This window comes from Stigmatopora nigra, chromosome 20, assembly GCF_051989575.1.
Source record: "Stigmatopora nigra isolate UIUO_SnigA chromosome 20, RoL_Snig_1.1, whole genome shotgun sequence".
NCBI classification, from domain to species: Eukaryota; Metazoa; Chordata; class Actinopteri; order Syngnathiformes; family Syngnathidae; genus Stigmatopora; species Stigmatopora nigra.
The window spans coordinates 3,539,383-3,553,110 of NC_135527.1; positions in this window are offsets into that span (position 1 = coordinate 3,539,383).

Here is a 13,728-nt window from a genome sequence, read left to right on the forward strand (position 1 = left end):
CAACATAGCCTTGGTCCTCCGACATGCAAATCCTGTAAAAATATAATATTTGTTATGATCGCGCCGCTTAGTGCGACACGATCGGAGGGGAAGTTGAACCCAGATGCAGAGTCGCCGAAGTAAATGGAAAGGTGAGGCAGATCTGTAGCTGTTGTAGGTTGATTTAATAAACGGGGTAACATAACATAAATAACTTGGCTTGACCACTCATTACAAACGAAAAGAACATGCGGCGTGGCGTCAATGGAAACGGCAATGACTACGAGGATAAACAGGAAACGAAACCAGAACGATCCGACGGCGTCCACAGAAAATCATAATGCTTAAATACCAAAAATAATCTAATCACGTAATTAGTGACAGCTGATAATTATCGTGACGTCATGCCAGGAAAAGCAAACCAGCCACTCCTGACAATATTAAAATATAACATTTTAATCACATAAATATATATTCAACAATGTACACAATTCTTTCTGGAAAAAAAAATATATATACACAGTTGGTAAATAATACATATTTTTCACAATTAAAGTTGGCAGCAATGTCAGGAACTCAAAGAGCTTTGTTCTCACAACAGGTATAATGCATGAATTATCAAAACTAAATAACAAATGGGGCATTTCCCATGGCCGTTATGGTTGACACCGTGCCATAAATGCTGATTCATTGTTAATAATAATAAATTACATTAGCTGTCAGTGGATCCGGAAACATAACTTTTGAAGAATATGACTTATTTTAACCATATAATCTAATGGAGAACATGATGTGTTTAACTCATTCATTTTATTATAGCTGCATCAGTTCTATATTGCTCTTGTACGATTATCAAACGAAGATATATTTATCTTATTCATTTTATTATAGCTGCCTCAGTTCTATATTGCTGTTGTACGATTATCAAATGAAGATAAATTTAGCTTATTGATTTTAGTATAGGCGATTCATTTTGCGTTACTATTGTATTATTGAGCACTCATTTTAAGTTAGTATCACACAGACTGCTCTGTATAGATCAATTTGTTAGGAATAAACCATCTGTGGATCCACTCGTTCTGGCCTGGTCTGTCTCTTCCGATGGTGAACACGCTCCTTTGTTAGACGGGATAAGACATAGTGAAGGAATTGGATTCAGGTGCTAAAATCTTAGCTGTGAACAATGTTACCACCAAATCCGAGAAGTGGTCCGCAGCTGTGAAAGCAATGCTGTGCTCAGCAAGAAAATGGCAGAAGAGAATTTATGCATTTGTCGTCTTGTGGGATGCTGCAGGATTTGCGGTAGAGACGAAGTGCTTGGTTAATGGGACATGTGAATTGTTTTTTTTTCCCACATTCTCCACGTGTCCGGCAGTTTTAGAGTGGCTCTTCAGATCGTAAAATACACTCGCAGCAACTTTCACGTCTTTATTCAATAAAGACGTGAAAGTTGCTGCGAGTGGTTTTTACGATTTTTTTTCTCATTCTGTGTCCCTTGCAATAATATTGCAAGGGACACAGAATGAGAAAAAAAAATGAGAATGAGAATTGAGTGCCTCTTAACGATGCTTTAATCCAGCCAGCATATCACCTTGAAGTAACTCCCATTCTTTCTGGTGTTGACCCGATCCTTGAGTTCTTCGTTTCTTACTAGGTGGCTCCTCCATGCTTGCTTCCACGATATTTACTCTATGTATATCTACGCATGCGCATGTCATCCTTTATCAATATTGCCGTACGCACCGCAAAAAAAATACATACGATTGAGAATAATATTTGCTGGTATACCGTGACAATAGTAACGATCTATGACAGTTGCATCGTTGGCTACCAGCCTACGAGAATATCTGGATTTTAGCCATAATGGTCTTGTTGAAATCGGTTTTCATAAATATGGCGATTTTTTAAAATATTTTTTTCCCGTACAAAAGTCGGTGTACGGCTTATATGATTTGAAATGGTAAAAACACGTATTAAATACGTATAAAACGTACAAGTTGACAGGTATTCATATAATCAGATTATATAAATAGTTGTTTTTTCACCTGCACTGTCACATTGGTTTAGCTCAGTGGTTACTTCATCTAGAAACAATACTTGCTGAGCATTCGCTTCTACTCAATCTCGGACTGAGATCGAACCACGGGCGCCGTCCAGTGTTTTTCTACTTATTTTCATTTTATAACAAAATCTTATTACAAAATTCAGATAGATGTTATTATAACATTTTATTTTAACTTTGACCCTTAGAATTGCGTGCGAGGTGAATTTGGTTGACAGTTTTGAACAAAATAGGAAGACACACAGTAGATTTGAAAATTATAGCAATTGAAGTTAAATGTTCACAGTAGATTGTTACAAATCCATGTGAGTACATGTTGATTATTCATTAAATGTTGATTACATTAAGAACTAAGGGTAAGAAATACGCCTATAATCACTTGATTTAATTGACTCAACAGTGACTCTTATAGATTGTTATATAGTAAATCAATGTTGACTTTCAGTTGGAAAAGCTGTATGTATGGAAATAAAGGCTCTGCAAAAACAAATAACTCAGCCAATAGTTATAAAAGCTTTCTTGTCATTTTGAACCTGAGACGCGATTGTGTAAGATTTGTATAAAATGTCAATATTTGCAAGGAAGTAGCACAAAAGTGCAGTCAGGGGTTACTTCATCTAAAATCAACTCTCTAAGAATGCACCTCTACTCCATATTTGACTGGGAATTAACCGTAGTTGCTGTCCACTGTCTTTTCTCATTTTTGTTACACAAAATCATGTAATGCCTGCCCCCGTTATTTTACAGAGCGAATTACTCATCTAGTCTTCTAAACAAAAAGAACCAAACTGGACTGCAAATTGACTCATGGCTTACTAGTAAATGATTCCAATTAGAGCATTTCTTTATTAGGCCTCTTGCCCCTTTTGCTTGAAACGGACCAAAGTAATCAGCGTCAAGTTTTGAGAACGAGAGACACCTGGAAGGTAGATCTGCCATGCGGTGTTTGCCGATGGTTCCATAAAGCCTGCGATTGGTTGGCCACTGATTTAGAGTATTCCCTGTCTAACGGATCTGGCAAAAATAAATATTTTTTTGTGAAATGTTAATACATTTTTATTAACTAGTCTTTTCTGTTTTTTAAATTGTATTACCTTTTTTAATAAAGAGAGGAAAGGTATAAAAAATGAGAATAAAATAAAAGAATTTACTCACCAATGAAATGAAAAGAATAAATCTCCCCTTCATCTCATCTCATTTTCTGAACCGCAATGTATCCACATTAGGGTCGCGGAATGTGCTGGAGCCTATCGCAGCTGAACAGGCACGTCCCACCGGAAGGGGGCCACGGGGCCAACCTCGGAGAGGCTGGGGAGACTATGTCTTCCCGCTGGCCCGGGAACGCCTTGGGATACAACCGGAAAAACTGTATGAAGTGGCTGGGGAAAGGGAAGTCTTGGTTTCTGTGCTGATGCTGCTGTACCCACGACCCGACTTGGGAAAAGAGGAAGACAAGATGAGATGAGAGATAAGCATGTTTTTTTTTCATATGGACAAATAGAACGGCAACATCGGCATACATTTTTCAGGTGACAATCCAAGCACAACAGTTTGGCAGATCATTTATGTCAAGGCTGAAAAGCAGTGGACCAAGCACTGAGTTGCGGTACCCCCGAAACTGTTTTTCTGATGGTTTGATTCAATCCAATTTAGCGTGCTTGGTGAGAAATTACAATTAGACAGTTTAGTTTGCAGTATCTGGTGGTTAATGGTGTCAAATGCCTTTTTGAGATCAAGATAAACTGCACCAATGACCCTGTCTTTATCTAGTTTTGATTTTGTTTTCTAAAAGGAAGCAAACCAAGGGTTGACTATAACTGATATTTTACCATGATTTTGTCAAAAAGGGGCACCTTGAACTTCATCTGTTTTAGATTCATCACAAAAAAAGAGTATTTCTTTATGGCGAGTGATAGGTTCACCAATAGGCATTCACAAATGCACACTTAAATAAAACAGGCATCTGACTCATAACTGGTGTCTTGCAAGAGAGAATCGATCCTAACTCGTCTCTGTCCCAGATCATTCTGTCGAATCGATGCCTCTCTTGCTTATTTATTACATAAGATTTACAACATGCTGTGGGATAGACTAAGCCAACTGTCTCAATAATTGTTTGTTTATGTCGAGCCAGGTGGCCAAACTGGTTTTACATCTGTTTGTTAAGATCATGGAATGAGAGATAGGCTAACTAGCTGGCCTTGCAAATGTTTGCTAGCATTGTGCGATGTGGCAGACTCGCTTAGTAATTGTTTGTTCGAATCGCGCGATGTAAGTGGCATTTTCAGTGAGCTATAAAAAATATTGTGTTTGTATACAACTTAGTCCTGCAAATGTCTAACCATATCAGCCTAAACTTTTATACATAAACTTTTTCCTACATTGCTGTCTTAGAAATATTACCCTGTTTGCCTAGATAAAGTCGGACCTACTGTTCATTCGAAGAGAGTTGCAAGAAAATCGCGCTGAACAGGACTCCACTGTTGCAAGTTGGTAATAAATATTTTTCCTATTAAATTGATCTCACTTTTTCTTAACCTGCTCCTAAAGTTGTATTTCAGATCTATCACATGTGTCTCAGTTCTCAAAACAATTGAAGGTCTGCCAGATCCTCCCGAGGGAGGGCTGTGGACAACACTGTCAGAAGTCAAAACAAATTGTAAGTCCTCCGGATCTTCCTAAGAGAGCTTGATGTGAACCACACTTTCAGAAGCCGATGTTCATCAAAACAATTGAAAGTCCTCTGTATCTTCCCAAGAGATCTCGGTGTGAACAATAGCTCTGAGAAGTCCAGCTGCAAAGAGGAGTGACCTTCAATTTGTTTCGGTTAACTTGGGAGCGAGCATTATTATTCTAAGAGCTGTATTAAAATGACTTTTTAATGTCAATAACTCTATATATTCTATCTTTACCAGCCCTTCCTTACTTGCATATCTGGCTTGAAAAGGAAGAACAAAATAATTCTCGTTCAACTCTTTCATAATTTGCATAATCCTGGACATCAAGCCATTGAAAACAGCCATTGATTTCACCTCGGTGAAGGACGTGTCATAGAGTGCAACATTTTCAAACATTGCATATGCCCCCTGCCCCAACAAAAGCACATCGACCATCAGAAGCATATCAACTGCTTTGCAGTCCTGGAAAGTCATGAGACTGGTGGCTGCCAGCTGATTTTTCATTGCAAATCCAATTTCTTTGTTGTTGTTTTTTTGACATTGTAATGGTTGTTGTTCACCCTATTCATATTTTTATTTGGCATAACCCAAAAAAATAAACTTCTGCTACGATTTGGCAAACAAACCAGTAAGTCAGAACGCCATCCCTCGATGAGGCTCAACGTCATCGAGAGGCCAGCTGCCCCACCGAAATTCTGAGCCGCCAATTGTATCTCCTCCACTCTAAAACATACTGATTAAACAGTGAAACCAAAACACATAGTCCTATTTCTTTTACGACAGGAATTATATAATGTATTTGAACAATTTCACCACCATAAGCCAAAACGTGCAATCAGTGGCGGAATTTGTCTTGGACAATGGGCACACAATGTCTCATCTACCGCACCAGATTCAGACCATGCCCTTTAAGGTTCAAACAGGTAGGTAGCACAAAAACTGGCTTGTCATTCACTGCTTGCGGAACAGGATGGACACCGTTTCAATATTTTTCCTTTTCTTTACAAGCAGGACACTTTTTTTTTGTAAAAACACTTTCCCCAAAGAATGGTGATTGAGGGAGTTGCTGTAATATCCGATCGTATTTACCCTCGTCTGGTCATTTTTTTTAACCCTTTGTAAGGTTTAGTCTCAGTTGAATCACTTTCACATTTGGACACATATGGAGACAATAAAACCGATATAAAAGAGTTCCCTATGGTTTATGGCATTGCTCTCTGCAATATTATTTCCAATCAATATTGGAGTGGTTGCCGTTTCAATGAATTCATCAGAAAGTTTTTCTCATCTGTCTCCCCAAACGTTTCAACTGATGAAACCTTCTTACAGTGCAAAAGGTGGATCCATATACCCCTCTCGGCTATTTTCATGTCTGCTGGTTGGTCACCAACAAGTTGGACGTTCCCCCTTTGGGTCCGCAAGTGCTTCTTCTTTATACTTCAGGTTGAGCACCCAGTCTCCTGGCACCACCGTTGGTCAAGTCCGTTTCCTGCTGAGAAGCACCGTCTCCTTCTGCTAACCCCAACTCAATGTGATTTCTTAAAAATGTTCTCTTTTTATGTAGTTAATGAGATTAGCCTCATCATCCAGTTCCAATCGTGCAGTGAATATCAACGTTTTGTATGGTCTATGTTACGACTCCCCCTGGGGTATGATATACCAGGGAGTCGCAACTATCACAGCAGACAGGTTCGTTCAAAGATGAGTTCGAACACACATTGCAAGTAGCCTTCAGTTATTTTTATTTACAATAAAGTCAATAAAACAGACTACGGGATAACATAGGGGAAGCACGAGATATTAAAGTGGCACCCTCAAATAAACACGGTAAAACCCCCTCCCAGACAGGTGTTCAAATGAACACCCACAAAATACAGGAAATAAGACCGAAGGATGCCACTGTTAAACTGATGTAATATAATCTAGACAGGGGAATAACTGTGTCTAACTGCACAAACTATATGTATACCCATGGTGTCTAAACTTATCTCAAGTCCCCCTATGCAACCCAAAATCATTAACACATACAAAATATAACAGGGAGTAACATACTCACAAGCCTGCAACTCAGCAAGGCATCAAGGACAAGGGCAAAGGCCAGGGCAAGGGCAAGGGGCGAACTGACAACTGAAAAGGCTTTAAATAAGGGCAGGAGGGATGATTGGGGAATTAATTACAGCCGTGTTGGCCTGGGCAGGGATCTGTCACAGGGGTGGAGCCAGAGCTGCAGATAAGCACACACCTCCTACATAGTGTGTGTCCAGGCTGCCAGCCGTAACACCTCCCCCTCAAGAGTCAACCTGTTGACGAAATCGAACCACCAACCTGCCTCAATCAATCAATCAATACACTCCTGTTAAAACTCTCCTAAACTTGAGATAGGGCATTATACATAATTTCTTCTGCGCCGGCTTCCATTTTTTTTTTTGCGCCGATATCCTCTTCTGCGCCAGCGTGCTCTACTGCGCCCCCTTTTGCGGCGGCCAGTGGGCGTCCGCGCCAGCCGATGACAAGGCGTGGCCGGTCTGGCGGGCGTCCGCGCCGGCCGGTGATGAGCCGTGGCCGATCTGGCGGGCGTCCATGCCAGCCAGAAACGAGACGAGGAAGTGGTCGGTCCGGTGGGCATCCGCGCCAGCCGATGACAAGGCGAGGCCGGTCTGGCGGGCGTCCGCGCCGGCCGGTAATGAGCTGTGGCCGACCTGGCGGGCGTCCACGCCAGCCAGAAATGAGACGAGGAAGTGGTTGGTCCGGCGGGCGTCCGCGCCAGCCGGTGACAAGGCGTAGCCGGTCTGGCGGGCGTCCGTGCCGGCCGATGATGAGCCGTGGCCGATCTGGCGGGCAGCCGCGCTGGTCCTTTAAGTCTTGGCCAAGCCCCCTTCCTTTAGGAGACACTAGAATTTTAGAACGGTCAGGCACCTTACCCTGGTTGTTCGGAGGGTCGCCAACTCCCTCGTCCAGGGGTGCCAGAGCTTTGCCGCTCTTGCAGTCGCCGGCACCATAGCATTGCTACCACTTCTGGGCGGGCAGTCGCTGGCCAGAACGGTGCTTGGCAGAACAGTGCTAGAAAGAACTGTGCCCCGAAGGCCGGCCGGCACCGGAAGCCTGGTTAGTGGCTTCGGCACGGGTGCGACTGGCGGCCCCAGGGGCGACAGGAGTACTTTGCGTGGCCTCGGCACCGGAACTGGGGGTGCTTTCTGCAGGCTGATCTCCGCAGCGGGCATTTTCTTCATGCATTGTTCTATTTTATTTCTTTCTTCTTCGAATGCGTTTTCCTTTTCAAGCCACTCTTGCTCCAATTTTTCCCTTTCTAAATTGTCCTGCTCCAAAATATTTTCTCTTTCAATCAGTTCTTTTTCTTTTCGCTCTGCTTCCAAGGCCTTTTCTCTTTCTAGTCGATCTTGCTCTAAGGCCTTTTCTCTTTCTAGTCGATCTTGCTCCAAGGCTTTTTCTTTCTCTTGCCTCTTAAATTCCAAAACTCTTTCTTTCTCAAGCCGTTCTTGCTCAAGACGTGCTTTCTCTAGACATGCTTTCTCTAGACATGCTTTCTCTAGACGTGCAAGCTCCAAAGCTTTTTCTCTCGCAAGCCATTCTTGCTCCACACGTGCTTTCTCTACACGCTCCAACTCCAAAGCTTTTTTCTTCTCAGAGGCTAGAGCCGCAGCAGACTCCGAGGTGAAGTTACCAGCCCTATCAAACAACTCCGGTGGAAACACGGTGTCTGATAAATCTACTTGTTTTTTTTCGAGCCTGCGCTCGAGTTATGGCACATACGGGGAATACATCCGGAAAACTATTGGAAAAAGCATCGGGATATGACATTACAGGCTGCTTTGGCACCTCCACCACAGGCACTACTCTGTCTCTCCCACTAATAATATCGTTCCCCAAAATAATATCCACCCCTGCCACTGGCAGACTTGAGGGTACTCCTACCTTGTATGTACCTGTGATTAACGCACACTTTAAGTGGACCTGATGTAACGGGGCTGATATATAACCGCAACCTACTCCCGTTACCAACACATTGGTTTCAGACTCACTAGAAAAAGGCAGGATACCAGACAACATCAGAGACTGGTTCGAGACGGTGTCTCGTAATATATGGACCGAGCGAACTTGTTGTAAATCCGAGGGGAGAGAGACACACCCACTATACAAATAGGGCGTGTAGCCCTTATCGACTACGTCCTTCGAGTCACATGACGATTTAACATCAGAGACTGTAGACGGCCAATTCAGTGTCTGAACAATTCCGGCCTCCTTCACGTTCACATCTTTCACCTGGTCCCTTATCTGTTGGTTTTTCCAAGAAAAACAATTCATTCTAAGATGCCCAATTCGATGGCAAAAACTACATCTACGTGTCTCGCGCTCCGTGACAGAGTTTTGACGCCACAAGGGTGTTACTGTCTTACCAGGAATTTCATTCTGGTTACCCGGAGTTGAGCTTGGGAAGCCCCGGTTATCAGATCGGGTAGATCCAAACGAGGTTTTGTGCGTCAGCAGGTAGTTATCTGCCAGAACTGCGGCTTGGGACATCGTTTCAAACTCGCGCTCATTTAAGTGGGTCACTATTTGTTCAGGCAAACAACTTTTCAATTCCTCAACTAGTAGTAACTCAGTAAGTGTTTCAAAAGTGGAAGCTTTGCTTACTTCACACCAACGTTTAAAGAATACTTCTTTTTCACGGCCAAATTCAGCCACGGCCTGTCCAGGCTTTAATTTGTGATTTCTGAACTTTTGGCGGTACGCCTCAGGCACCAGTTCGTAAACGCGCAACACTGCTGCTTTTACCTTATCATATCCCAACCCGTCTTCTATCGACAGTGTACTCAAAGCTTCAAGGCCTTTCCCTGACAGTTTACTTTGTAAGACTAGAGCCCAGCCATCTTCTGGCCATTTATGGGACAGTGCTATCCGTTCAAACGCACTAAACCACGCCTCGACGTCCGTCTCACGGAACGGCGGTACAAGCGGAAGGCTTTCACTAACTTTAAACCCCCTACTTTCTACCATATTAGAACTCTTTGAGAGTTCAATGTCCAGCCTTTTTAGTTCAATCTCCTTTTCAAACTCCATTTTCTTGAGGGCCAGCTGATGAGCATACTCCCTATCCCTAGCCTCATATTGCATGCGTAACATCTCTAGACTAACATGGGGATTTTCCCCAACAGGTACAGTACCATCTCCATCTAGTTTTCCTTTTAAACCAGCCCTGGGATTTTTTTCTCGAGCCTCTACATTCAAGGTGGCACCATCCCTGCCTACCTCATCTTTCTCCTTCCTGCCGGATTCCTCAGAATCGACCAGAGACTGAGAGGAAACACCCGCAGATGCTCCTCCTGTGGCTTCTAAGTACTGCGTTGCTATTAACATCTGGATAACCTCCTGCTTCAATTCAGCTAGCCTGGTAGTCATGGACAGAGAGAACCCTAGATGAGCGGCAAGATCTACTAGATCTTGCTTCTTACACTGGTCAAGCTGATCTACAGTGTTAAATTGAAAAAGGAACTGCTCTGCATCAAAGTCCATCCTGCTAGTTACAGCACTACACTACACTGAATGATAGCTATTAATTGTGCCTACCTCAACTCTGCTTGCCCAGCCTTCACCGGCCTACTGCACATGCAGTCCGTACCACCAATGACCAAACTGCTGCTGTGATAACCAATCTTAATGATCTCCCGGACGAGCCCCCACTTGTTACGACTCCCCCTGGGGTATGATATACCAGGGAGTCGCAACTATCACAGCAGACAGGTTCGGTCAAAGATGAGTTCGAACACACATTGCAAGTAGCCTTCAGTTATTTTTATTTACAATAAAGTCAATAAAACAGACTACGGGATAACATAGGGGAAGCACGAGATATTAAAGTGGCACTGTTGGGTTTATTCTGTTTTACTATTATAATAGTTATATTAATTCATTTCTTTATTAAATCATTCTCTTTCTTTTCTCTGTATTAATTCATTACTTTGTTAAATCATTCTTTCTGTTTTCAAAAGTGTTGCGAGGTCACGCCAAGTCATCTTTAACCTGGACGGCCTGTTCCAGGATGGTTATACAAACAATCCACCCAATCTGGGTCCTTGAGATTTGGTGGGCCCTTGGTGACGAGGCCAGGGCTATTCGGCCAATAACAAGAATATTGTTATCGTTATGTAACCGTGCACTTCGGGTTTTTCTGTATGTAACGATTATATGATTATGATTATATTATATGATTCTTAGGTCAAGGAGGTTGTATAATTACTCTAATCTAAATGTTGTTAGGTCTAGTCTCCTGTTTTTGTTATTAGTAAAATACTTTGATTGTTATTGTAGTCCCAGATGTTTTTACTCATACGTGATGGAATGATCAACAACTCTCTAACTTGTTTTGATTCATGACTATAAGAGTGGGACGAAAACGTCTATTCGAGGAGACGTTCGGAAGTTGTAAGGTGACACTTGCTGTAACGCTCCCCTCCGGAGGCTTTTATCTGTTGTATCCATTTCTATTTAATTAAATGTCAATAATTGAATAAGATGTCTTCCTGCAGTTATTGATAATTACGGACGAAGGTAATTATTAATGAACCTAACAGGCACCCTCAAATAAACACGGTGAAACCCCCTCCCAGACAGGTGTTCAAATGAACACCCACAAAATACAGGAAATAAGACCGAAGGATGCCACTGTTAAACTGATGTAATATAATCTAGACAGGGGAATAACTGTGTCTAACTGCACAAACTATATGTATACCCATTGTGTCTAAACTTATCTCAAGTCCCCCTATGCAACCCAAAATCATTAACAACACATACAAAATATAACAGGGAGTAACATACTCACAAGCCTGCAACTCAGCAAGCCATCAAGGACAAGGGCAAAGGCCAGGGCAAGGGCAAGGGGCGAACTGACAACTGAAAAGGCTTTAAATAAGGGCAGGAGGCATGATTGGGGAATTAATTACAGCCGTGTTGGCCTGGGCAGGGCTCTGTCACAGGGGTGGAGCCAGAGCTGCAGATAAGCACACACCTCCTACATAGTGTGTGTCCAGGCTGCCAGCCGTAACAGTCTACCAAATACTATTTTCATATGTTATGGTTAAACCTGTTATGTACGCGCAGTGATGTCATAGCAAAATACGGAACCTTTTGCCAATACCATCAATTATTTTGTTTACACAATTTGGGTGCTGTTATCACTATAACTATCAATGGTTCTTTGGAATTCCGTATCGTGCACTGATATGCTGAGCACAGGTTAAGAATGCTGTGCAAAAATTTCCACAAACAACTTAAACCCATAAGTTGTGTAGTGGTACCGTTCCAAGGCCACCATCGCCCCTGTCGAGAGATAGGACTTCCCATGACTCAATATGGCAGCTCACCCAAGTAAGCTGATATACAATTGTTTTTTCCTCTCAGTGCTCCCAAATTCTCCATTTCAGAGATTATTTGTTCCTTCACGTCAAGTTTCACATTTGGAATACTGCTGCTGCATTCTCATCAAAAATTTCATTTGATATTTTTTCCCATAATTTATCTCTGCATCCCTGAAAAGGGCTAATTGGCAATTTCAGAAATCAATTTCAAATTTCCAAATCCTCTTCCACCTTGATCTCTGACCGATTGATTATATCTTGTGTGATATATGAATTGTATTCTTTTATTTAATCTTGCACCCTTTTCACTATGATGTATTAAAAGTTACTAGAATAGAATTTAAATTAAACCTATTGGTTAAAATGTGCACTACACCTTTTGTACTCCACCTGCTTCATTTGTATTAATGCCTCCCATTTATATAACTGTCTTATCTCTAATAAAACCACCGTTGTAGCAGCTTTTCGGCGGGAGATCGCTTTCAGGAGCTTGGAGAGTAGTCACGCTCTCGGGCCTCTGAATTGTTGACTCCCCCGCCTCTGCAGACGCGGCCATAACTTTCATTCTATCTGCCTCAGTGTGTTTTCCTGTGTTTGAGTTTATTGAAGTGTTGGCCAGTAGCCCCAACAGGGGCGTGTGTGAAAAATGGAGAACAATGTTGCAAATTCACACCGAACAACACGTCACCCGATGGGTCCTTCACCAGGGCCATTAATGGCCTGCAGCCCCTAAACCACAATATGAAAAAGCATTCTGGAGTAGAATTATCCGCTTGGACAGACTGGTGGGATAAGACCGTTGGAAAATGTAAGGATTTGGCCATATCTGTTGTGTTTTCTAAAGCCATATTAGCTACTACCTTGACATTGTATGGGTGTTGTCTTATCCGCTGTTTGCGCTCCAGTAGACTTATAACTACTGCAAATGCCTCTACAAATTCTAAATGTACCGGGGAAAGCAGTGAAGTCCAGGAGTACGGTAATTCCGAGGACGAATTGGGAAAACATGATTATGTTTTTTCAGACCAGCCATGCGAGTAAGGAGTAGGCGGGTAAAATTGCAGTCACCTGATATTTCCTTTTGCGATTACTATAAAATAATTAAAAACATACATATTATAAAAACGGCGGAACGTTGGGTTTATTCTGTAATACGATTATATATGGGTGTATTTAATCATTTCTTTGTTAAACAATTCTTCCAATTGTCCGAAGAGAACTTGGGGTTGTAACCAGTCACCTAGTCCTCTTACAAGGACTGTTCATCCGACAGCTCACCCAGTCCCTGGCTCCGAGGACTGTTGATCCGCGTTTGCAGCGAAGAGTCGTCAAGGACTCTTGCTACCAGCAGATGGATATCAATCACTCCCAGGAACACTCACATAGTGTTCCTACATAGTGACACACTTTGCACTTCTTTATGTAATTGTTATGCCAAATGAAGGCGTGATTGTAATTGTTATGCCAAATGAAGGCGTGATTGTTTAAATTCAAATGAAGTTTGTTTTTAGTTTCCTCTTTCTATTATTGTTAAATACCTTAATTGTTATTCTAGTTACAGATATTGTTTTGCTTAGGCATGTTGGATTAATCAATAACCTTGTAATTGTTTTGATTTATGGATTTAAAGCTG